Consider the following 26,544-nt stretch of genomic DNA (forward strand, 5'->3'; position numbering starts at 1 on the left):
GAGCCACGACATACCAGGACGCTGGTGCATTAACTTTGACGGAAGGTGAAGCCATCGGGATGTTAAGTCTGGTTCAAGCGCCATTCAATGCGGAAGGTGAAGTCATTGGGATGTTAAGTCTGGTTCAGGCGCCATTCAATGCGCAGCAACGAACGAGGAGAATGGAGCTCAATAAGTTCGAACCCTATGTCGCTTTCCCGCATTCCTTCAAGCGGTCCGAGCAGACACTGGCAGAGACAGAACATTCTCTGGCTCAGTGTAAGATTTCTCAGAGGGATTCTGTTACGGGGGATAATCGACGGATGCCAAGAGAAAGGCTCAGGATGAGCAGTCGTCGCGGCGGTTCCAGGGGTCGTTCTGCCACTCAGAGGCCTGCCATTTCGCCCTCCTCCTCAGTGGAAATAACTTCCGAGCAGAACAGAATCCCGAGCAGACTAGCAGGCCGTAGCAATGAAAGAGGCAGGGGAGAAATTATGGACTGTGGTCATGTGGAGCATCCGGCTGTTCGCTATCGGATCCCCTGCACGCTGGAGAACAACACTCTCATCGTCTCAGTCACCGTGGAGCATTGCAGCAATCTCAGGGGGCAACTGGAAGACCTGACGGTGCCAAGGGTTGACATGCAAGTTCCCAGAGTTGATATGAGGCGACCAACTCAAGCTGAAGATGCTGGCCCCAGTGAGCCGGTTCAGAGGTTGCTGCGCTCAGACACGGAGGAAACCAAGAAGCTTAAAGGTCTAGCGACGGATGAGCCTCACACAACCGATGAGGAATAGCTCAGAAGCCACTCTGTTTTCGCTGCCAGGAACGCTACTCTCTGTCCAACTCTTTCTGCTCACTTTGTCTGTCTGTTATTGGGTCTATGTCCACCGTGAAGGTTTATATGTCCACAGTGTCAGTTTACGTGTCATCCATGTTGGCTTATGTGTCCACCGTGTCAATTTATGTGTCCACTGTGTCGGCTCATATGTCTACTGTGTCGATTTAGATGTTGGTTATGTCGGAAGGAAGAAAAACTGGTCCCTTTTTGCACCAGTGTTGCTCTGAATGGTTAATCATGGGGAAAATCTCTCTGGAGATGCAGGGCCACGGCCCTGTTGTAAAAATTTGCTGTAATTTTGGTTTTTTTGTAATATAAATAGCATAGTCTTATCGAGAAAAAAAAAAAAAAAAACATAATTTTTTATATTAAAAAAATTACATTTACTATTTAACTTGGTAAAGATTTTTTGTTAATATATATATATATATATATATATATATATATATATATATATAATAGAAATTTCTATATTAAAGAAGTATAGTAAATAGTAAATTGCATATTAAAAAAGTTATAGTTGTAAAAAACAATAAATTATATATTAAAATATAGTAAAAAAATAGTAAGTAAATATATAGCGAAAGTCGGAGCTTTATGGGAGAGGAGAGAGCAATGGGAAGAGTGATCAGAGCACAGAGGAAGGGAGCGGGTTCGGTGTTCAGATCCTACGCGCATCACAGGAAGGGACCTGCACGCTTTCGCAGCCTCGACTATGGGGAGCGCAATGGCTACATCAAGGGCATTGTCTCCGATGTTATTCATGACCCAGGGCGAGGTGCCCTGCTTTTGAGGGTGACCTTCAGGCATCCCTTCCGCTATAGGCACCAGAAATCTATTCCTGAGGGAGCTATCGTCTGCAATGTGGAGCAACATGTCGGAGACCGTGGTTCGTTTGCCCGAGCTTCGGGAGACTACGCTATTGTCGTCAGTCACAACTTTGATAATGGCACTAGCAGGCACAAAAAGGAGAGCAAGATGCGCCAGAACACAAAAAGAAATGGCAGGGGGGTCTGCATGCTGCAGATCTGCTCCCTCTTTCAATGCAGTGGCCAAAACTTTTCAGATCTGGCCCAGATCTACCTGATCCAGCCAATATTCGAGACCCCAGGCAGCAGATCGGTGGCACCAAGCACAGATCGAGCAGAGGGGAGGTAGATCTAGACATGCACAAAGGAAGACAACTCAAAACGAGACCAGATCTGGAAGCTTGGTTACAGCCAGAGCAGGTAAGATCAACTCGTTTTCAGATTTTTATTAACCCCCCTGAGGGGAAAACCCGATTAGTGTGGGTTCATGCAGAAGGCACCATTTTGCAGCTGAAACAGCAGATATGGACAGAGATGGGGTATCCAGTTCAAATCCAACATCTGGTGAGTGGTAGGTGGTCCCTCCAGGACTGTAGAACGATGAAAAGCTATGAGATCAACCCAGGAACAACCATTGTTTTAAACCTGAGGCTGAGAGGAGGGGCTCTGCCTCAGGGACAGCCAAGCTATTCAGGGGGAGTCAAGGGGAAAGCAGCACCCCAACACCAACCCAAAGGAGGCTTATCCTACAAAAACATTTTACAAGGCAACAGAGACTCGGGGCCCTCGCCAGACCAAGGTGGAAATAAGCCCAAGCCATACATTGTAGATCAATTGGGACAAACCCCAGCTCTGAACTTTGACTCTTCAGGGCTTGATGATTTCGTCAAGTCCTATGAAACGCAGGCCCTTATATGCCGTTTTAACAGTTTCTGGCCAAAACCAATGGATCTATTCCACTGGATCTTCACCAATTGGACCATGGAATGTGACATACATCTATGTTCCAAGGGGTTTTTTATAGTAAGATTCACATCCAAGGAAGTCAGAGATACAGTCATCAGAGCTGGGCCGTGGTTTTGGGGAACAGCAGGGCTGTTTATGACCCCATGGTTTCCAGATTTCGATCCAAACACAATGATTGTATCCATAGTACCGGTCTGGGTGCGCCTATACAACCTTCCTCTTCACTTCTGGAGTGAACAAGTCCTGGAAGGTATTGGGAACAACATAGGGAAATATATCAAAACAGATCTGGAAAGGATTGATGAAAGGATCTACACCTTCGCACGCATTTGTGTGGAAGCAGATCTAAGCAAAGGGTTGCCGGACAACATAAGGCTGATTTACAAACAACAGAATTGGTTACAGGCACTAGACTATGAAAACACAGCTTTCAGATGTAGGCTCTGTAGGCAGACAGGACACCTGCAAAGCTCATGCCCAGAAGCCAAAAAAGTAAACAGTAAGAAGAAGCAGAAAGGGAAGCAGAGGAAAGGATGGAAATTCGCCACCCCAGACTCAGAGGACGAAGAATCAGAAGCAGAGGAGGAAGAGCCTACTGCAGAGAACGCAGAGGTTACTCAAGAAACAGAGACTCAGAAGGGTACCACATCAGTCACAAAGGACTCACAGATTCACTCAAATCAGGCAGAGAAGAATCAGGCAGAGATGACAAGTGCGGACCAAAGCATGGGAGGCATTAAACGACATCACCAATCAGATACTTCAGACTCAGACAAAGATCCAGGTCCACAGAATGTAGAAACACAGTTAGTAATTGCTTCGATTGAGCCCACTCAAGGAGAATGGCGCAAGGTCGAAAAGAAAAAGGGGAGAAAAACTTGAAGCGTGAGTTTTACTCACTGCCGGGATTCAGTTTTTCTTTCTTTCTCTCTTCTCTCTTTCTCTTTTCTTATTCTTTGTGCACGTTAGGTTGCTAACGTTGCGGGGGTGCGTCAGCACTCGAGCCCATGGAAATGCCCCTATTCCCCACTAGTAACAAAATGGAAACATGAATTAAAGTTGGGGTGTGTTTCTCCCTTCCTCTCTGTTGGGGTGTGTTTCTCCCTTTTTGAATTGAGTAGAATGCATATCTGGACTAACAAAATCTACACTTTAAACAACTTTTTGAAAATGTGTTTTACTGGAAAGCTAAATCTACAAGGAGAGAATTATGTTGTTTTAGTTATTAATTAATAATGTTGTTATTTTTTTTTAAGGGTTATATTAAAATTTAGGACTTGATATAATGATTTTTTTTTTTAAATATATATTAGAATATAGATTTTTATTTTTTTTTTAAACTAATTTAGTTTTGAAAGATCTCTACTTCAGAATTTTTCCCGTATTGTATTTTAGGTAATCAAATTTTTTCCACATCCAATCGAATTCGAATTTGGTAACTATGGTTTATAGTATGAGTTTGAAAAGTAAGCAAATCTACCATATACAAATATTATTAACTAAAAAATCCATTAATAAAAAATAATAATAATAAAAAAATAAAAATAAAAATAAAAAATAAAAAATTAATATACTATATTAATATATATTAACACAAATCACCTAAATGGTATATTAAGAATATTATAATTATAATGGAATTTAATAAAATGGTATGTTACTAATACTACAATTATGATGGAATTTAATAAAAAAAATGATGGAATTTAATTAAAAAAAATATTAGTATAAAATTTAATATTTAAAAATAGAAATTTCTATGTTATTTAAAACATAATTTTTTATATTAAAAAAATTACATTTACTATTTAACTTGGTAAAGATTTTTTGTTAATATATATATATATATAATAGAAATTTCTATATTAAAGAAGTATAGTAAATAGTAAATTGCATATTAAAAAAGTTATAGTTGTAAAAAACAATAAATTATATATTAAAATATAGTAAAAAATAGTAAGTTTATACGTATTAAAAATAATAAATTCCTATAACAAAGAAAAATAAATTCTTATTTATAAAATATATATTCTCCAATTTTTTCTATTTGAATTTTATACTTCCCCTATTCCCCACTAGTAACAAAATATGAATTAAAGTTGGGGTGTGTTTCTCCCTTCCTGTCTGTTTTGAATTGAGTAGAATGCATACCTGGACTAACAAAATCTACACTGTAAACAACTTTTTGAAAATGTGTTTTACTGGAAAGCTAAATCTACAAGGAGAGAATTATGTTGTTTTAGTTATTGATTAATAATGTTGTTATTTTTTTTTTAAGGGTTATATTAAAATTTAGGACTTGATATAATGATTTTTTTTTTAAATATATATTAGAATATAGATTTTTTTTTATTTTTTTTTTTTAAAACTAATTTAGTTTTGAAAGATCTCTGCTTCAGAATTTTTCCCGTATTGTATTTTAGGTAATCAAATTTTTTTCACATCCAATCGAATTCGAATTTGTATTCGAATTTGGTAACTATGATTTATAGTATGAGTTTGAAAAGTAAGCAAATCTACCATATACAAATATTATTAACTAAAAAATCCATTAATAAAAAATAATAATAATAAAAAAATGAAAATAAAAATAAAAAATAAAAAATTAATATACTATATTAATATATATTAACACAAATCACCTAGCTATTACTGGATTTGACTATAATAACACAAATCACCTAGCTATTACTGGATTTGACTATAATAGTAAATTATGTGAAAATCTGCCTTCATGTCTTATTTAAAAATAGATAGGGGTTGCGTTAACGAAAACCAAATGGATTTGTAACTACTTATAAATCAAATGAGCTTAATGTATGTGAAGATGGAGTTTGTAATGATATTTTGCATTGATGCAAAATTAAAAGTAAATTAAGTGAAATATATATATTGTGTATTTATGTTTAAAAAAATATAAAGTATGTTTATTAATAATATATTGAATATAAAGTTACATGAGGTAATTTGTATTTATTGTTTTGAGAGTTCTATAGATTAGTATGGGAGAGATGTTGTCAAGAAACGTTGTATTTAAAAATAGTAAAATAATACTTTAAATTAACAAATTAAAAATAACAAATTAAAAATAACAAAACAAAATAAATTAATGTTAATTATAATTAAAATACTTAAATTTACATTTTAATTTTACATAACTTTATATAAAGATTTAATATGACTGAAAGCAATACCTTTCAGTAGGAATAAGAAATGTAATTTCTTCATTGCTTAATAAGAAATAGTATTATTGATATTACATGATGTGTAATTTATTCTAAATTCAGTTTACATTTTACATGTGATAGTTAAAACAAAAATATATTAATAGCAAAAAATAACTATTTCAATGTCCATATTAAATAATATAATTTTATAAGAAAAATAAAGTAATTTACAATAAATCAGTTACATTTTACATGTGATAGTTAAAACAAAATTATATTAATAGCAAAAAAATATTTATTTCAATGTCCATATTAAATAACATAATTTTATAAGAAAAATAAAGTAATTTACATTAAAACTTTCTTATATTTTCATTTTCTATAATTAAGGAGATGTGTAATTTAATTCGTTTTTAATATGGAGTTGATATATAATATTTTAAAAATATCAATAACAAATAAATTTAATGTGGGTTATAAATAAAATATTTCAATAGGCACATTAACTAAAAGATTTTAACATCAAACATATATAGAGAGAAAGATTCAGAGAATTTTTATTCCATTAATAGTTGATTTGGAGATTTTGTAATTCTTTCAATGATTAATATAGATTTGATATGTAATATTTTAGAAATATTAATAATAAAAATAATTAAATATGAACATACAAGAAAAAATAAAAGGGACATGTTTTAACATTTTAATGTGGATAACGTGAATTATAAATAAAATGTTTCAATTTCAACTACAACTAACCTAAATTCATCTTAACTCCGGATCTACCAAACTTCGAGAAAAATCAAATCTTTTTAAGAGTTTTCTTTTAACACTAAAAAAATTGGTATCTCAAAAAATTTAATCTAAAAAATTTAATCCAAATCCAATTAAATGGATCTAAACATAAAAACAAATAAATAATCATTAACCATAAAATGATTTGAATAATAATTAGAATATAAAATATTATACTTTAAAGTCGTAAAAACTTTATTTTATATATATAATTTTCCATAGTTGTTAATATGAAATAAGTTGTTTTTTATACTCCTTTATCCAACATTAACTCCAATGGTAGATATCATCATAAATGTCTAAACTAATTAAAATGATGTAGACCTTGAAAATGTTTCATTTATTTGGACTTCATGCCGAGAGCGAGTTAGTAAAGTTAGAAGTAAATTAAGTGAAATATATTATACATTTAGGTCTCAAAACTAAAAAGAAATACGGGGCATAAAGTGAGAAAACATGTTTATTAAGTGAAATATATTATACATTTAGGTCTCAAAACTAAAAAGAAATATGGGGCATAAAGTGAGAAAACATGTTTATTAGTTATTTTCATAAGGTAACAGGTAACAGGGACAGCGAAATATGGGGCATAAAGTGAGAAAACATGTTTATTAGTTATTTTCATAAGGTAACAGGTAACAGGGACAGTAATCGAAATGGTTCGAAATAATTTTTTATTAATCCATGCACATAAACTACGATCTTATTTTTAAGCAACGAATCAATAATTTTGACTTTTTATTTCGTCTCTTCCCGAGAAGGGGAAGCAAATATTGGGAGTTGTCTATAATGCGACTTTTTGGAGATTCCGGTGACAGAATCCGGCGGAAGAAATTGAGGTTAAATCTTGATTTTTTGCAGTTAAAATGGTTTTTTAACTGCATATTTGGATTCAGCGCCCTAAAAAACCTCTAGGACGCTTTGATTGTGCAGAAACTAGCTATCAAACTTGCTATTCCAATAAATTGCTGCCGGATTTTGACCGGAAAAACCCACCAAAAAAACTTCCAAAAAGTCTCATTATAGACAACTGCCAAATAATGTGCCAAATAATGTATCAAATTCTTCAGTTAAAAACATATTGTGAAGCAAAATTTTCATAGTCGGTAATGCTAGCTAGCATTACTTCGTTACATTAATTGTTTGGTATCTTAACCAGATTACGCCTGTTTGTATTGAAGGGTAAATAGCCATAAGCACCCAAATTACACCTGTTTGTATTAAAAGGTAAATAGCCATAAGGAATGACACCCAGATTACACATGGTTTCATTAAAGGGTAAATGGGGGTAAATAGCCGTAAGGAATGGCACCCAGATTACACGTTGTTGCATGATTACACGCAACTGCTATGTTGGCCACCACATGTTTTAATCCTGAGCAACAACATAGGTATGATCCTCTAGTTGTTTCAGCGGATGATCCTCCAACAGTTCCAGTTCCAATTATAAGTACAACATGAGCATATAAACAAGTAAAATAACCCCTAACCCTGTTCAGACCCATTCATGAAGGTCTTCTCTTTGCCACATCCGCAACTAAAGCGTCTTTACCACTGTTTTCAATAGAAGCCAACGTATCCCAATGTTTCAACAAAAGCAAGTCAGCGTATCCCAATGTTTCCACAAAAGCAGGGCCTTGCGGTTGGAGGTAGGAGTGCCACACTCTGATACAACTCGTCTGCAACATTAATTTGTTCCTGCAACTTTCTTTCTTTAGTGGTCGGCATTGGCTTGATATTTGCTTGCAATTCTTAATTATGGTCTTGCAATTCTCAATTCTGGTCGTGAAGGGCTTGGAATGCCTTTTGCAAATGTGCAATCTTTAATGTAGCAGAGACTGGTAGGTTTATCTCTACGGGGCCTTTGGGAACGGCTGAGTACAAATCCTCTGCGGGGTCTTTGGGAACGACTGAGTACAAATCCTCTGCGGGGCCTTTGGGAACGGCTGAATACAAATCCTCAACTGCAGAAGCTAAAGACTCATGCTCAGGCAATGTGCATCCATGCCTAGTTAATTGTTGATAAGACATCCCAAGTGTGTGGCATCGATCATCAGACTCTCTCATCATCGATCATCATCCAGCGCTGGAAGGAATTCCTTCATCCTTTGCCTAAGCTCCCGGACAAAGTGAGTATTAATCCGTATATGTGCAAAGTTTAGATAAGCCCCAAAGTTTAGATAAGCCCTAGCCCTAATCAGCTGATCTCGCATCTGCCTCACCAGGGCACCTAAAATTACTTTATGCTTGTTTGAGACATTAATCTTTTGGCATCTTCCTGAACTTATCTCTCTGGGCATTGTTACTCGTTGTTACTCCTGGGAGTTCTAGCTTATTAGAAGGTGGGGTATGAAGTCCGATATTTGCACCGATTTCGTATGAAATACAAGAGGCTCATCCTGCTGAAGGTGAGGGTCGGTAGCGGATCCTCCAAGCGGAGAGACAGATCGATATGCAATTATCTCCAAGAAGGGCACCATAGTCCGGGGGAACCTACAGGGTAATCAAACCCCCAATCGGTGCAGATCCCCGCTTCCATTCGACCTCCGTTGTTACGCACGAGAAAACATCAATCTAAGAACTCCCTTCCTTTAATGCATACAAGAGAATCACTCCGATGCTTAGATCGGTTGGTAAAGGAGAAGAACAAGAACTCTTATAAGACAGGTTCAAGCAATAAAAAGAGCCTATCCCTCCAGCCAGAGTGAGTAAGGTGGGTTGCATATTCATATACGCATATATACATATAAGAACAGACATAGGAGAATAATTGACCAATTTCCATTGATAAGAAAACAAGGTGTTTAACTGAAATTGATCGTACTGGAACAATGAATTATAACACTCGCAACTTCAAAGGCCAATTTAAGTTATTTATTCAAAAAGGGGTGTTTTCTTACAAATCTTACCTCTTTTCTAGAAGTAATTCTTTCAGTTTCTCCTTGTTCATAAATTTCTGCAACAGACATTCCTAATGAGATATAGTTATTGAAATTGCAAACAAATATCTGTGCAAGATTAGTTTAGAAGCTTTACCACTTGAATCTTGTTTGAAACTTCTTTTATTCTGTTTAGAATTTTCAATGGGTTCAAACCATTCCATGTTTACATATGTTACCTCTTTAGAAGTAACTCTTTCATATTCTCCCTCCCTTCCCTCTTCGTGGACTGAGAAAATATCCTTGGTATCAAATTCTGCAACATGCATTCTTTAATGAGATATGGGATATGTAGTTATTGAAATTACAAAAAGATATGCATGCTCACTGGTTCAAATTGATAACTATTCTATAACTATAGAAATAAATATAACGAGAAACCTGGTTTCTTCTCTTATGATTTTTCTAGTTTGATCGAGGACGGTGCGCTTGAATCCACCTCTGTACTTATTCAAGAACATTTCCAGTTTTTGCATGCAGTGTTGCTCTGTTCTGCGTTGCAGTTATAAAACATGTTGCCCTGTAACTCAAAGTCAGATGCCTGTAATGTCAAATGTAGATGTATACTGCTCTGTTTTGCGTTTTTCACCCTGTAACTCAAGTTCGGATGCATGTAATGTCAAATGTGGAAGTATACAACATTTAGTCCTTAAATATATTTGCTTTGGAAGAGGTTACACTTCTCCAGTGATTCTTCTGTACTTATTCACGAACATTTCCCTTGATTCACATAAATCAACAACCTACAAACTACCCTGATTGACATAAATCAACACCCCACGAACTATTGGCACATACTCTTACAAATTTTGGGCAAGCTTCCCGCAAACTCTGAGAAAGCTCCTTCGTCATAGTAGCATAAAATCCCCTCAGCCTTTCAAAATACATTGTCAATACTACATTTTGGAAGATTTGGTGTACTTCAAGATACCAGAAGCTCTGCAATGTTCTTTGGAAGATTTGGTGTAATTTGGGACACTCACGAAGCTGCTCCCCCATTTTTCCTTACTGTAGCTTCCCCATTTTGATCGTTTTTGTAGCTTCCCCCATTCTGATCGTTTCATCAGAGCATGCATGAAAGATGTTATGCCAGTGTAGACAAGTGGCCAACAAACGGAGCCACTTTGTCGTGCGCTTTTGCATGTGTGCCTACTATTATAGTGTGTGGCGTGTTCTTGAACGGTTATAGTGCGTGACGTGTTTTTTGTTTAAACCTTGGGAAGTGTTCTTTGTTCAAACCTTGGGAAGTGTTCTCTAACATGGTGATACACATCTACCTTTATTATTATTATTATGCCTGCCACAATATGTATCATGCATTTGGTAATAGGTTAATCACCTAGGTCAAATAATTTTTAATTTTACAAAGTGAAATTTTAAAGATTAATTTTTTAATTCACAGATTAATTTTTTATTTATTAAAAAAATATATTAACATTTATCTATAATGCTATTAGTTGTAATTTTAAAAATCTTTTTAGAACCTGCCTTGTAATTCATGACTTGAAATTTAATATTAATCAAATCATATAAATTTTTCTCTATTTGATAATTACACAAAGTCGTACCAATCTCATTTCATTAAAAATAGAAGACCTACTCTCCCTTCTCATCTGACGGCCCTCTCGGCTGCTCACTTTCTTTGACGGCCTCGATCTCGTTTCCACTGTTTGGCAGAGATTAAGCTTTACACGACTTTTAAGCAATCGCGTGTTTTGAATCTTTTGTAATTTGGAGGAGTCACCTAATTCAAATATTTAACGAAATTATTATTAATAGTAATTGTCCCAAAAGATATAAAGATAGGCTGATAGGATTATTAAATTAGAATTGTTGAATTTTTCTAGAAGAGATGTTGGTTCAAGTCTAACAAATATATGTCTCTTACCGGCCATCCATTCACGAATTTATCATGGAAAATTGTAATCTTATGACAGCTTATATGATCTCAATATAACAAATATAGCTTTTTTTCCTCTGAAAAAAAAAAAAGTCTAACGGATGAGCAATTTGAGCTGGCTAAACGCCTTCTAATTGTTTTTTTTATTATGGTAAAATTATATTGATAATTCATTGGTTTTGCTTTCAAAAGCTTGAAGGAATTTGAAGAGCAGGTATAAGATTGCTTTGTGGGATTTGATCCCAAAATCACTAATTTGTAGATATATACTCAATGAAATGTTAATTGGTTGAAACCCTGCACAAATGTTTGATATAAGCAAATAAGCCAAAAAGGTTGAAAGACTTAATTGGTTTGTGGAAAACCTCGTTTTCTTGGACTGGATTATTGTGCAATTACTTTTCTTTAGATGTTTTGTTTATATCTATATTACACTGAACACATTGAATGTCTTATTTCATTTTAGAGTAAGTTAATTACCCAAAATTAAAAAACCTCTATAGATGGCCAAGCATCTACGAAGCTTTCTAGTGACCAAGGCAATAACCACCATGACTATCCCCTACCATTTGACAATGTTTCTCTACCCAACCAGATTGAATACTTAGGGAGGGAGAAGCAAGCCAATTACACAAATAAATTGCCTTTGGAAAGAATTATGCACATACATAGAGCAAAATCCAAATACTCTACCAAGAAGAAAGAAAGTTGTCCACACAAATTTGTTAAATGGATCCACTTTGTATGCTCGTTCAAAGTGAAAATAATGAAGAGTGGTTTATATGTAAAGACAAAGAAACTGAAATGTATTTCAATAATGAAGAAATAAATCTCACGTTTCTTGTCTCATGTAATGAAAAATGGCTTTATGTAAAGAAATAAACATTAAAAATTAAGAAATCTTGATGAAAAATTAATAAAAATATAAATACTCATTTGTTTAAGTGGAATGCATTTGTAGACATGATTTGTATTGTTAAGACACTCTAAGTGTTAAGTTGTTGGTTTAATTTTCGGCCTTACCATGAGAAATTGAATATTAACACAGTTGAAGAATTGTTACGGATAATTTTTTTTTACAGTGTACATATTATTCAAAAAAAAAAAATGTGTATAGCTTTTCAAATTTTGATTGTTTTTTGAGATTTACGGGCCTTAATTAATCTTTCAATTTTTTACAATGTACATATTATTCAAAATAAATGTGTGAGTGACTGAATTAGGCCTTGCTCGCTGCGGCCCTGACCTAGCCGGCGCTGCGCAAAGCTGTTGGCCGTCCGGCCCCTGGCTGCTGCAGAGGGCCTGCTCCCTCCTGCTAAATCGCAGATCTGCAACTCAGAGGCTGCTGCGACCCTGCGTTCAGGTTGAGGATCTCTTTATCGGAGAACATGGACTCCAATGGGGGCTCGGCTTCCCCCCCTGCGGAGGTCCTGGCATTCAAAGCAATGATCGAAGCCTGCTCGAAGAGAGCCCCATCGGTGGCTCAGCAAAAGTTCATCAAGAGGATGGATAAGATCCCCACAGTCGCCCTTTCAGAGGAAGAGACGTGTAAAGCAGCACTAAACCTGGCAGAGAGAGGTCTTATTGGACAGTTCACAGGCCTCTGGCCTTCACCAAAGTCAGTAGAAGATTGGGCTCAGAGAAACTGGAGCCCCCTGATCAAGGAGGGTGTGAAAAGCTACTTCGTCGGGAAAGGATACTTCGTCTTTGTGTTCGATAATCCGGAAGACAGAAGCCTAATATTCAGAAATGGGCCATATTTTATGGGACCGCAAGGCCTGTACCTGAATAAATGGTCCCCAGACTTCGACCCTACCCAGGATGTCCCCTCAGCAGTTCCGGTATGGGTGAGACTTCCCCACTTGCCTCTCCACTGTTGGAACCAAAAATCCCTTGAAAACATCGGCAATGCATTGGGTAAATACATTGACAGAGCTGCAAGAAAAGATCAGTATTCATGCGCTCGAATATGTGTTGAAGTCGATCTGGAGGAGGGGTTACCGGAAGCAATCAAACTTACAGTAGCAGGCTGGGAGCACATCCAAGAACTGGACTATGAACAGCTTCTGTTCAAATGTAGACACTGCCACGAACATGGACATTTCGCGAAGCACTGTAAGAAGAAGGCAGAAGAGCAAACAGACAGACAAAAAGAGGAACAATGGACCCTAGTTCAGAAGACAACAAATCCAAAAAAAGGCCCTAGCAAAGGAAGGATAACAGGGATGACAAGCAGCTCAAAACCCATCCAGGAAGAGGAAATAGGGATGCCAAGCAGCTCCAAAATCATCCAAGAAGAGGAAGCAAATGTACAAGGGACATCAAGCGCACAGATCAACCCAACAGATCTGGAGCATGAAGACCTGGTGCATGTAGAAAGCCCCCCTCCAAGTAAAGAAAGTGAGAAAGAAAAGCAGGTCGAAGCCACTCAGGGCAGTTCGCCCAACCCTTCATATGCAGATATAACAAGGAAAAAAGCAATAGAAAGTTCAGAAACATCAGAAGATGAAGCCTACGAGCGTCCTACCAAAAGAGCTGGCAGGAAATCCCGGAAAGAAAAGAGAGAAGAAGAGGCCGAGAGACTTAAAACCCAAGGGAGCCAAGCAACCATAGAAATGTCCATTGGGCGGAACACCAGGCCGAGACCTTCCAAGGGAGGTCCCACCCCCTCAACAGGTAAATAATGAAATTTGTCTCTTGGAACTGTAGAGGGTTGGGGAGCCCTGCAAAACTAGAAGCAGTTAAGGATCTTCTTAAAGCTGAACCCACAGACATCCTCATGCTCCAAGAGACCAAAATTGAAGGGCATTCCCTTCTTGATACCAGTAGACTAAAATGGAACAAAAATACAGGCAAGGCAGTTAGCGCAAGGGGAACCTCCGGAGGATTGGCCACTCTTTGGTCAGATAGCACATTCCAGCTCAATAAATACCATGAAACTCAGCACTGGATCTACACAGATTTGACGCACAAAGTAAGTAAGTTGAATGTCTCTCTCTTCAATTTATATGTTCCGGTAAATTATGCAGAAAAAAGAGAATGCTGGTATTCTTTATCAACTTACCTAGAACAGCAGTCTCCAAACAATATTATCATTGCGGGTGACTTAAATATAGTTCTGAAGCCAAAGGAGAAGAGGGGAGGCTCCAGTTCCAGAGATCCCATGCTGGCCACGGTGGAGGAGATCGTACAGAACTGGGATCTCTTAGACTTCCCTCCAGTACATGGACTCTATACATGGTCGAATAACCGGGTCGAGTCGGAACAAATCTCTGCCCGGCTGGACAGATTTATGATCCAAAGCGGTCTCTTGTTGAACAAAAAGATCGCCAGCACCAAAATTCTGCCCAAATTGACCTCGGACCATAAGCCAATACAGCTGCTATTAGAGGACGAGGAAGATTTGGGCCCCATTCCCTTCCGATTCAGCCCTCTGTGGATTGAGAAGCCGGGTTTTTTCGATACAGTGAAAGATGCATGGGACAAGCCCATCATAGGTTCTCCCAGCTACATATGGGAGCAGAAGTTGAAGGCAACAAATTAGGCGTTGAAGGAGTGGATTAAAAAGCCTGCACCCAATCCAACCAACCAAAGGAAAGATGCAACCCAGAGGTTGCACTCAATGCAAATGGAAATGGAGAATAAAGATATTACAACTGAGCTTTTGGATGAGGAAGTCAAAACACAACGCTCTACCTATCAAGCCTTCCGAGATGAAGAAGAGTATTGGAGATTAAAGTCTAGGAGCTTATGGCTAAAGGCAGGGGACCGGAACACTTCTTATTTCCACAAACAATACAGAGCTAGACTATCCCGGAACCATATAACGGAAATTAAAACCATGGAGGGACAGGTCTGCAAAGGGTTTGACCAGGTGAAAGTCGCAACTGAAGCACATTTTAGGAATTTATATAATATTGGAACTCAAGCTGAAGAAGGGGAAATCAATGACTTTCTTTCTAATATTCCCCAGCTTGTCAATGATGAAGAAAATACAGTCCTATGCAGACCTATCACAACCGAGGAGGTCATCCAAGTGATCTGGTCAATGGAAGCCGATAAGGCCCCTGGGCCCGATGGATTCTCTATCCATTTTTATCAATCATGTTGGGAAGTTATCAAATCTGACCTCCTCAAAATGATCAAAGGATTTATGATAAAAGCTAAAATAGGAGGAGGTATCAAATCCACCTTCCTAGCTTTAATCCCAAAGGAATCCAATCCAGAAACCTTTGCAAGATTCAGGCCAATATCGTTGTGTAACGCTTCTTACAAAATCATAGCCAAGCTCCTAGCAAATCGACTCAAGCCTTTGCTCAAAAAGTTGATCTCCAGCAACCAAGGCGGATTTGTGGAAGGCAGATATATTATGGACAATGTCATTCAGGTCCAGGAGACCATTCACTCAAGCAAACAACAGGGCGAGAAAGGTATGTTGATCAAACTCGATATAGCAAATGCATTCGATAGAGTAAATTGTTTGTTTCTATGCAAAGTCCTGCTCTCTTTTGGTTTCTCTCAGCACTTTGTCCAGCTTATCAAAGCATGCATAGAAACCCCGTGGATTGCCCCTCTTGTCAATGGACGTCCCACCAACTTCTTCCAAGCTCAAAGGGGCATTAGGCAGGGATGCCCTCTCTCTCCCTTCCTGTATATTCTCATGGCAGACTCTCTAAGCAGGAAGTTAGCAGTTGAAAAATCCGCCGGCTCCCTCCCGGGTCTCAAACCTTTCGAGGTATCAACACCCTTAAATCATGCCCTCTTCGCGGATGATTCTCTGCTCCTCGGAGGTGTTTCTACCAGAATAGCGAAAGCATTTGACAATGTACTGAAAAGTTACTGCAGGGTGACTGGAGCTCTTATCAATGAGAGCAAAAGTGAAATATACAGTTGGAACGCGGAACAGCAAGAGATCACCAACATTTCGAGGATACTCGGGTTCAAAGGCCAGGCCAAGTGGGACAGCTTCAGATATCTTGGCCTTCCCATTTCCTCTGGAGCGAACAAGAGATGTTTTTGGACTCATATAATCAGCAAAATTAAATCCAAAATCACAAACTGGGGCGGTTATTGGTTAACAAAAGGAGGCAAATCCATTCTTATAAAAACGCAGCTGTCAGCTCTTCCCATATATCAATCAGCATTTCTCCTCGCCCCCAAATATGTCACGGACCAGATAGCAACCCTGATCAGGAACTTCCTATGGCAAGGCGGGAAAGGAAACGAAAAAAAGTTGCACTTAGTTAAATGGGATACGGTCAAGAGGCCAATAGATGAGGGTGGTCTTCAAATAAGGGACCCCTCCTTTATCAACAAATCGTTGGGCGGCAAACTGCTGTGGAAAATAGTAAGCGACCCCGTCCAAAGGGAATCCTGGAGCAGCAGGTGCTGGCGGGGTTATCTACTTTGTGGAAGGGCTCTCCACTGTTTCCTTTGCATGGGGTCTCGGAGAGAAAACAAACAACCAAGCGGAGATTCTGGGGCTGCTAAAGGCCTGTCACATTGCAAGAGAGAAAAGTGCTAAAGATATTCAAGTCTTCGGAGACTCAGAAATTTTAATCAAAAAACTAATCAGAGAGGAATACTTCAACAATGTAGGGCTCAACAAAATATTGGATAGACTGAAGACGGTTCTACAGAGTTTTGACTCATGCAAATTTTATCATATACTCAGAAACTCCAACAAGGAAGCAGATCGTATGGCGAACTTGGGCAGCACTCTCAACAAAGGAATCTTAAATGTAAACGGGGAAATTCTTTATCATCACTTGTGAACTGCTCCTTTCCAAAGGAAGCAAAAGTAGGATTTCAATCATGTAAGCAGGGCTGCCTAGGCAAAGTCCCTATCTATTTCTAACATATCAATAAAATAAACAACCGTTTCAGTTAAAAATAAAATAAAATAAATGTGTGTATAAATTTTCAAATTTTAGTTGTTTTTGAGATTTACAAACTTGAATTGATCTTTCATTTTTTTTTTTTATAGTGTACAGAGTATTCGAAAGAAATATGTGAAGCTCAAGGAAATAGAACACTAAGAGGCCTTAGATACAAATAGGCATCATTTTCTTGCTGCAAAATCAGTGTTGCAACTTTTTGAAGGTGATATCTCATGCACAATCTCATATGGCTTAAGTGGGGGACGTTTCCATGGTCCCGCCTTTCAAAAGATTCAAAATGAGGAAGAGCCAGATATTTAGATCCTCCTGAATTTGTTATTTATATAGAATATTTTGTTAAGAATTTGACATTGTGATCGCTGGACAACGAAAACCCAATACTACCAGGGTTTTAGGTGGGTCCAGCCAAGGTCCACAAGTAAGCTTCATTATCAGTAACAGTTGTGCAGGAGCCGTGCAGGCCATTGCAGCGAGGAGCTTCATTGTATTATTTCGTATTGGGCAGACATGGTTTCAAAATAATTATTAAATGTCCAGTAAAATCCCCATTCAGAATCGATGCTATGTTTTGAATGATTTATCGTATCTGGAATATTTTTATTTGGTATCTGGGTTTATCGCAGTAAATTATTTTCAGTGAATGGTATCATGGAATATTGGACATAATTTTTTTATGAAATTTCTGAAATAACTTCGTTTATGACAAGGTTTTACTGCGTAAATTATTTCTTGCAAGTTTCAAGTTTTAATTCCAGATTATTCGACAACGACATTACATAAATTCTGGAAATTTTCCTATTGAGATATATACCGTAGAAGATTTAAATTCTAAATTGTCTTATTAAGAGTAAAATGTCCAGCCAGAATACTACATCAAGATTTGAGATTGAAAACTAAAGGGTGAAGTTTGCAGGTGGGGAAAATAACTATAACTACAGTTGGAGATTGAAGATTTCAGTATGTGGGAAACTAAATGAAGTGTATTTGGTGGGTTGTAGATCTATTTAATATTGGAAATAGAAGACAACCAGAATAATGATTTTTCTTCCTCGAGCAACAAAGGATAGAGTTTCCATCCAGATAAAACAGAAAAATGTGAAAAGGGAGTTCACGACGTTGCTGTAAGGGACTCGAGATCCTCCATATGCAATCAGTGTAGCCTAATGCACCGTTAATATGAAACAGAGCACTCCGTCATACTTATTTTCATATGGTAAAACAGAGTATCATGTATGGTGGAGTTTTTATACCACTAGGAAATTTTCTTGACAAAAGGCCATGTGTTATTGTGTGCATTCTTTTTTATTTGTTCATTTTCAGATCATTTATATTTAGACCTTGAATGTAAGCATTATTGTTAGCTGTAACTTCTGATTTTAGTTGTTATCGAAACTTTTGATTTTAGGTGTCATTGAATTGTTATTAGAATTATTTATTAACAGTAACAAAGAAGTATATTCTGAGAACAATAAAATACAAATAGAGTTTACAAATAGAGAATGAATACCACACTATTAGAAATGCAACTATCTCCATCCATGCTGAGGAAGCCATCACTCCGTTTGAATAACTTCATAGAATGAGTGGCTATAAGCCTATAACTTTTTCCTTAACGTCCAATTTAGGTTCAAATTACTAATCAAATGTTGTCAACAGGATTTCCAGTCCATTCCACATTATATGATCTGTTTGTAGATGTAAAACTATGTTCATTGCAAGATAATTGTTAAGCAACTAAGAACTACTTTGTAGGAGCTGTATTCGTTTAAGAATACAACAATTATTATTATTATTATTATTTTATTTATTTTTTACAGAAACACGTATGAGATTTCATTCACTGGGTGGCCAAGAGCCACAAATTCAGTTACAAAATAAGGGGTAGAGTTCTGCTCGACCTTTCAGCTAGCAAAAAATACCACCTACTCTTAACAGGGTCCTCTTTTTACATTTAACATAGTGGACTTCTGCTGCTAATTTCCCGAGATGGAAGATACAAACAAACTGTTGTAGAAGGAGGCAAAAAAACATGACACTTTAGGGAATTGGATCCCAAAGAATTTCATTGTCTCTGAGGAGGGAACCGGCATCTAATTGAACTGCCTTGTTTGCCTCGTTGTTACTGCAGAATGCACTGGCAAACACACAACAGGCAATTTTAAACTTGAGAAAACCCTCACAGGAAATAAAAACTCCAGTATGTTATTAACATATTAAATAGATATTACATTAAAAAATGTGTTCCACTCAGGGGATAAAAACCACTTATCTTACAATCAGTGATTTCCACCAATAGCCATCAAATTACAAAAATTTGTCTGACTGTGACACTGATGTGTGACTTGTCCCTCTTATCAAATTTTTCAAGAAGCTCATTGGTATGATGAGAAGTACTGTTGCGTAAGATTTCTAAGCTCACAACAGGCAAACACACAACAGACACAGTTTTAAACTTGAGAAGACCCTCTTCGGGAACAAAACTCCAGTATGTTACATAAAAAATGTGTTCCACTCAAGGGATAAAACCCCTTTATCTCACAACAATGATTTTGACTAATGGCCATCAGATTGCAGATGTCTGTTTGACATTGTGTGCTTGTCTCTCTGTATCATTTTTTTTTCAGGAAGCTCGTTGGTGTGATGAGAAGTAATGTTGCATAAGATTTCTAAATCCACAACAGGCAAACACACAACACAGTTTTAAACCCAAGAAAACGCTCATCGTGAATAAAAACTCCAGTACGTTACATAAAAAATGTGTTCCACTCAAGGGATGAAACCCCTTTGTGTTACAACAATGATTTCCACCAATAGCCATCAAATTACAGACGTCTATCTGACACTTAGTACAACTTGTCTCTCTGTATCTTTTTTTCCAGCAGGCTCGTTGGTGCAATGAGAAGTAATGTTGTATAAGATTTCTAAATGAAGGACAAATGGGAAGAAGACAAATAGGAAAGAAAATTGGAAAAGGAATAAGAGCACTAAAGAAAAGGAATTGCAAGGGGCTCCGACACAAAAAAGAAGCCAAAAAATTCCAATGCTCTTGCCGGTGTGCTTCATTAAAAAGCTCAAAGAAAAAGGGAAGAAAGGGCAGGATGTGTGGATAAAGAATATGCCTTATGGAGGAATCACAGGAACAGTTTCAGTCTTGTGAGCCATGGTTGAGATGAGAGAAGAATAGGGGGACTTATTTGTAGGTTTTGCTTCACAGTTTTATGACCTGCACAACAACATGTAGAAGCTGGTGAAACCCACAGAGAAGAAGATCCAACCATTGAATCAGATAGAGAATTGAATGAAGATAGCCAAGCAATCTGTATTGAATGGCTAAAGCCGAACATGGCTACAGCCAGTGGTCCGAGGGTGATGCAATTGGCTCCAACAGTGATAGCTGCATGGAACGCATGAAACTCGGTCTTGAGAAAATCAAAGACAGGTGATATGCAGCAGCAGAAAGATGAAGTAGCCAAGTAACTAAAGCAAGAAATACCCACCACGAGAGATCCCAAAGAATTTCATTGTCTCTGAGGAGGGAACCAGCATCTAACTGAACTGCCTTGTTTGCCTCGTTGTTACTGCAGAATGCACTGGCAAACACACAACAGACAATTTTAAACTTGAGAAAACCCTCACGGGAAATAAAAACTCCAGTATGTTATTAACATATTAAATAGATATTACATTAAAAATTGTGTTCCACTCAGGGGATAAAAACCACTTATCTTACAATCAGTGATTTCCATCAATAGCCATCAAATTACAGAAATTTGTCTGACTGTGACACTGATGTGTGACTTGTCCCTCTTATCAAATTTTTCAGGAAGCTCATTGGTATGATGAGAAGTACTGTTGCGTAAGATTTCTAAGCTCACAACAGGCAAACACACAACAGACAGTTTTAAGCTTGAGAAGACCCTCTCCGGGAACAAAACTCCAGTATGTTACATAAAAAATGTGTTCCACTCAAGGGATAAAACCCCTTTATCTCACAACAATGATTTTGACTAATAGCCATCAGATTGCAGATGTCTGTTTGACATTGTGTGCTTGTCTCTCTGTATCATTTTTTTTCAGGAAGCTCGTTGGTGTGATGAGAAGTAATGTTGCATAAGATTTCTAAACCCACAACAGGCAGACACACAACACAGTTTTAAACTCAAGAAAACCCTCATCGTGAATAAAAACTCCAGTACGTTACATAAAAAATGTGTTCCACTCAAGGGATGAAACCCCTTTGTGTTACAACAGTGATTTCCACCAATAGCCATCAAATTACAGACGTCTGTCTGACACTTAGTACAACATGTCTCTCTGTATCTTTTTTTCTAGCAGGCTCGTTGGTGCAATGAGAAGTAATGTTGTATAAGATTTCTAAATGAAGGACAAATGGGAAGAAGACAAATAGGAAAGAATCTCCCGGTTCTTATGTTTAAACGTATCAATCTACAAGAAAAACTCGCCAATTCAAAGATTTTCCTTAATTTCAACGTAATGTGAAAAGATCTTGCTAGCTTAAATAGATTATCTAATTCATCTCTCTTTACTTGTGGATTTGCGTAAGGGTTTGTATTGAAGCTTTTCATGAAAAGATATTGCTAGGTTAAATATATTATATGTTTCATCTTCCTTCACTTGTGGATTTGCGTAAGGGTTTGTATTGAAGCCTTTCATTCTCAAGATTTTTTGTTTCCATCATCTTTATTCAAAGGTTTTCGATTTAATTTCAATAAATCTAAGATAATATCAAATCATACTGGTTTTCACTTTTAAATGTATTAATCTACAAGTGTAGCTCGCCAATTCGAGGATTTTCCTTAATTTCAACGTAATATGGAAACATCTCTTTTTAATTTTACGGGAAAAAGTCACTAAATGTAATCCAGAGGGAATTTTCCATTTTTTACTTTTGGATAAAAGTGACGCGATTCTTTCGCTTCTACTAAAACAAATCAGTATGTGTATCTATTTCGTTAGGATGCGAACGTGTCATTAGTTATCATAAACAACATTGCGGCTTTCAGGCAACAACTGCCAAGCATTAAAATTCAAAGATTGTGGATAAATTATCGCTACCAACTCGCATTTTGAATAGTTGTCTCCCGGGACTTGAACTGTCGACCGCATATATTTAATAGCTACAAGGGGAGACTTGAACCGTCGACCGACGACGGATGTTTTGAGTACATGGAAAATGGATGAACCATATAGTAAATTTCATTTTTAATGAATGAGAACGATGCACGATTGTAGGAATAAGAATCAGTTATTGTGGAGGAGGTGGGAAGACGTATTAACGTGTCAACAAGTTCCTTGCAAAGGGAAAACGTGGAGAATCGCCGATGAGCCCAATGTCCTTGCACAATGAACTCGAAGAGTATAGAGATAACTATGCAGAATAGGAAATGGAAAGTGGTAAGGTTTTGATGATGACATCCCACTCCCACTTTGTGGCCACGATCCTTGGTTTTCTTATTTATGCAGGGATTCAAGCCAATAGAGCGCATAGAGGTCGCACGATTGAGTTCCGTGAGCCTTTTGAGCCCCATGCCTTCCTACCAGCCCAACCCTGCATCGTCGTCTTTTGCGAGCCCAACGCCTTCTTATCACCCGAGCTCGATGCCTTCCTACCAGCCCAACCCTGCATTGTCATTTTTTGTGAGCACGACTTCATCATCATTTGAGCATGGTGGAGCATGCACGAAAAACTCTTTGATCCTGTGGCTCAAGAACCTCATGACGTCATCGCCGACTATGTTGATTCACGGCGGGGGCTTGATCTGCGCATTGATGACCCTGCTCCTGAGCACAAAAAAGAAGCCAAAAAATCCCAATGCTCTTGATGGTGTGCTTCATTAAAAAGCTCAAAGAAAAAGGGAAGAAAGGGCAGGATGTGTGGATAAAGAATATGCCTTATAGAGGAATCACAGGAACAATTTCAGTCTTGTGAGCCATGGCTGAGATGAGAGAAGAATAGGGGGACTTATTTGTAGGTTTTGCTTCACAATTTTATGACCTGCACAACAACATGCAGAAGCTGGTGAAACCCACAAAGAAGAAGATCCAACCATTGAATCAGATAGAGAATTGAATGAAGATAGCCAAGCAATCTGTATTGAATGGCTAAAGCCTAACATGGCTACAGCCAGTGGTCCGAGGGTGATGCAATTGGCTCCAATAATGAATAGCTGCATGGAACGCATGAAACTCGGTCTGGAGAAAATCAAAGACAGATGATTTGCAGCAACAGAAAGATGAAGTAGCCAAGTAACTAAAGCAAGAAATACCCCCCACCGGTTATCTGATCATCCCACTGTTTCAAATTATATGGTTGCTGTCAAAGTCCAAACTGCTCTTATGACATCTATGAATATATAATCTTGTCATTTTGGTTGTAGTAAAACTACAACTATGTCGTAAAGGTTAATCTTGATACTATGTTTTCAGCGTTGTTTATTTTTAGAAACTCAAATTAAATTAGAATACCGCACCATGTCAAAACAAAAGGCCACAGTAACTTAAAATATATGTAAACAAGGCCTCTTACAAACAGAACAATATATATCTGCCTGTTCCAATCTAGAATAAATAAATAAAACTAACTTGTGAATGTGTTTAGAGATGTACTTGAATTAGGAAGTACTGGACACTCTTGGCGGTGGCATAAAATGCCTGTTCAAGGTCAAACTTTAAAGGCATAAAATGAGGAGAGTACTGAGCATGATATTTAATGTTAGTTGCAACCTCTGAAGCTTCTTTGGTTGTAGGATGAGCCACAGTTGGAACAGCGGAGAGATTTCACTTCAAAGACTTGTTGCCCTCGGTTGTCGATGCCATAGCCCTGTTCTATGCTTCTACTGGGCTGGCTCCAATACTCACTTTCATGCTGCAAATAAGCACTCCACCAGAATCGATAAGAAGAACTGCAATTGTGCAACCTTGAGAGGGTTTCCGTTGAGGTTTTGCGAGACCCGGGCAATAGAACTCGCGATTGTGCAACCTTGAGAGGGTTTCCGTTGAGGTTTTGCGAGACCCGGGCAATAGAACTCGCGCCAGCTGCAAAGATTCTCGGTTGAGACCATGACGAGTAATTGAAGGGACCATGACGAATATCTTATGTCAATGGAAAGCAGAAGGGTGGCGCCAGGTGTCAACCTGAGAATGAAAAGGACGACGAAACTCTGTTTCAAAGGAAGGCCTATCGGCCTAATTATTTATCTTCTTTGGGCGCAAACTTTGAAGTGTTTTCATTAATGTTAATTTATTTGTAATTATTAAAGTAAAATTTGACTTTTTTATTTTAAAAAAATAACAAAGGTAAGACTTCCATTTATGAGAATTTGAAAATAGAATAAGTGAACTTTTATTTTTATTTTTAAAGTTTATTTATTTTTTAATATTTTGATTTGTTGAAATATATTTTTTAATTAATTTAAAATTTAATATAAATTTGTTAAAAACTTGAATGGTATAGTTTAGATAGTTTGAATGTTTTAAGGATATTTTAAAGTATTGAATTATTTATGTATTTAAAAGCACATTTTAAATCACTAAAAATATTGTATTATTAGATTTAGATTAAAAAAATTAGAATGTGAGTTTTGTCTAAATGTTGTTAAAATGACGAATTTGAGTGGTTAAATTGTATAAATTGAATGTCATTAAAATAGTATTTCAAGTGATTAAAAATAGTGCTCCCACCAAGAAGTATATGGTCACATTTCACAATAATAATAATAATAAAAAGACATATTTAGCTTTGATAATTATTTTCTAAATTTAAATTTTAAATCATAAATTTATTTATGAGAATTTCAATTAAAAATTTTGACTTATTTCAAAACAAATCATATTACAAGATTTTGATTTATTTCAAAACAAACAATATTATAAGATTTTGATTTATTTCAAAACAAACTATATTACAAGATTTTGATTTATCTAACAAACCATATTACAAGATTTTGGTTTATCTCAAAACAAACTATATTACAAAAAATAAATACATAAAGGTGGAACTTTGCTTGGTTAAAATAAATAAATTGAATTTATCCATTTATTATGCAGTGTTTAGTAATAGACTGTATTACTTTGATCAAATAGAGTAAATAATTCTCAAATTTGCAAAATCAAACTTTAGAGATTAAATTTTTTATTTATTACAAAAAATGTTAGCATTCATCTATAATGTTATTGGTTGTAATTTTAAAGATTTTATTAGAACATGCCTTGTAATTGGTGATATGATGGTAACACTTGAAATTTAATACGAGTAAAATCATATCAACTTCTCTCTCCTAATAACTGCACAAACCCCTGTTGATATCATTTCATTAAAACACAATGACACTAAAGCTAGCTCAATTAGATTTTCATAAAAACAATGTCATTTTTCGAATGTATGCCTAACCAAACTTTGCATTTGGCCATAGAAGCGTAAGTATATCAATGTAGACCAAGCAAATGTGCGAGTGGGTATTATGGTGTGATGTTATTAATTTTTTTATTTTATTATAACATTGGTTTATATATATATATATATATATATTAATTGATTTGTATTACTATTTTTTCTTTTCAAAATGTGTTTTTCAATGAAGCGTAAGTATATTAATGTAGATAAATCGAATGGGCCACTGGGTGTGGTGTGGATCAATGTTATCCTATTGTGGTATGATGTTATTAATTTTTAATTTTTTTATTTTATTATAATATTGGTTTATATATATTATATATATACATATATTATGTGATTTGTATTATTATTTTTCACTTTCAAAATGTGTTTGTCAGTTATTTATAATTATTTATTTATTATTTTATTTTGGTATCATTTAATAAAAAATAAATATATTTTTTGCTATAAATTATATTAAAATGTCGTATATCTTTTAGAATTTTTTATTGTTATATTATTTCTTATAAAAGCAAGATTGTATGATCAAATTCTAGAAAATATTTCCAATTTGCCTTTAAAGCCGTCATCATATTGGAAATAAACTTCTATATATTTTCAATTTTCTAATAAACTTTCATTATATTAATAAGTGGTTGGACACTTCCACAATTATTCATATTGTTGTTGGAGATTTCCATAATAGAACTTGATCTGTCCAATGTTTCCCATGGTAATCTCATTCATCATCAAGGACCAAAGAGCTTTCGTTATATTTTCAACATTCTCTTCAACTAAGTACAATATTATCTTGAATTAAGATTATTTTAATTGATTTATTTTATTTTGTTAA

The 26,544-nt window shown here is 36.3% G+C and overlaps 1 pseudogene; it reads left to right on the forward strand.

Annotated features, from left to right (window-relative positions):
- The first annotated feature begins 1,435 nt into the window (after positions 1–1,435).
- LOC149142717 (large ribosomal subunit protein uL2 pseudogene) lies at positions 1,436–1,978 on the forward strand (annotated as a pseudogene).
- The last annotated feature ends 24,566 nt before the right edge of the window (positions 1,979–26,544 follow it).

The sequence above is a fragment of the Pinus tabuliformis genome, chromosome X (genome assembly GCF_031772625.1).
Source record: "Pinus tabuliformis cultivar Carrire ecotype Pingquan chromosome X, CPIR1, whole genome shotgun sequence".
Lineage (NCBI taxonomy): Eukaryota > Viridiplantae > Streptophyta > Pinopsida > Pinales > Pinaceae > Pinus > Pinus tabuliformis.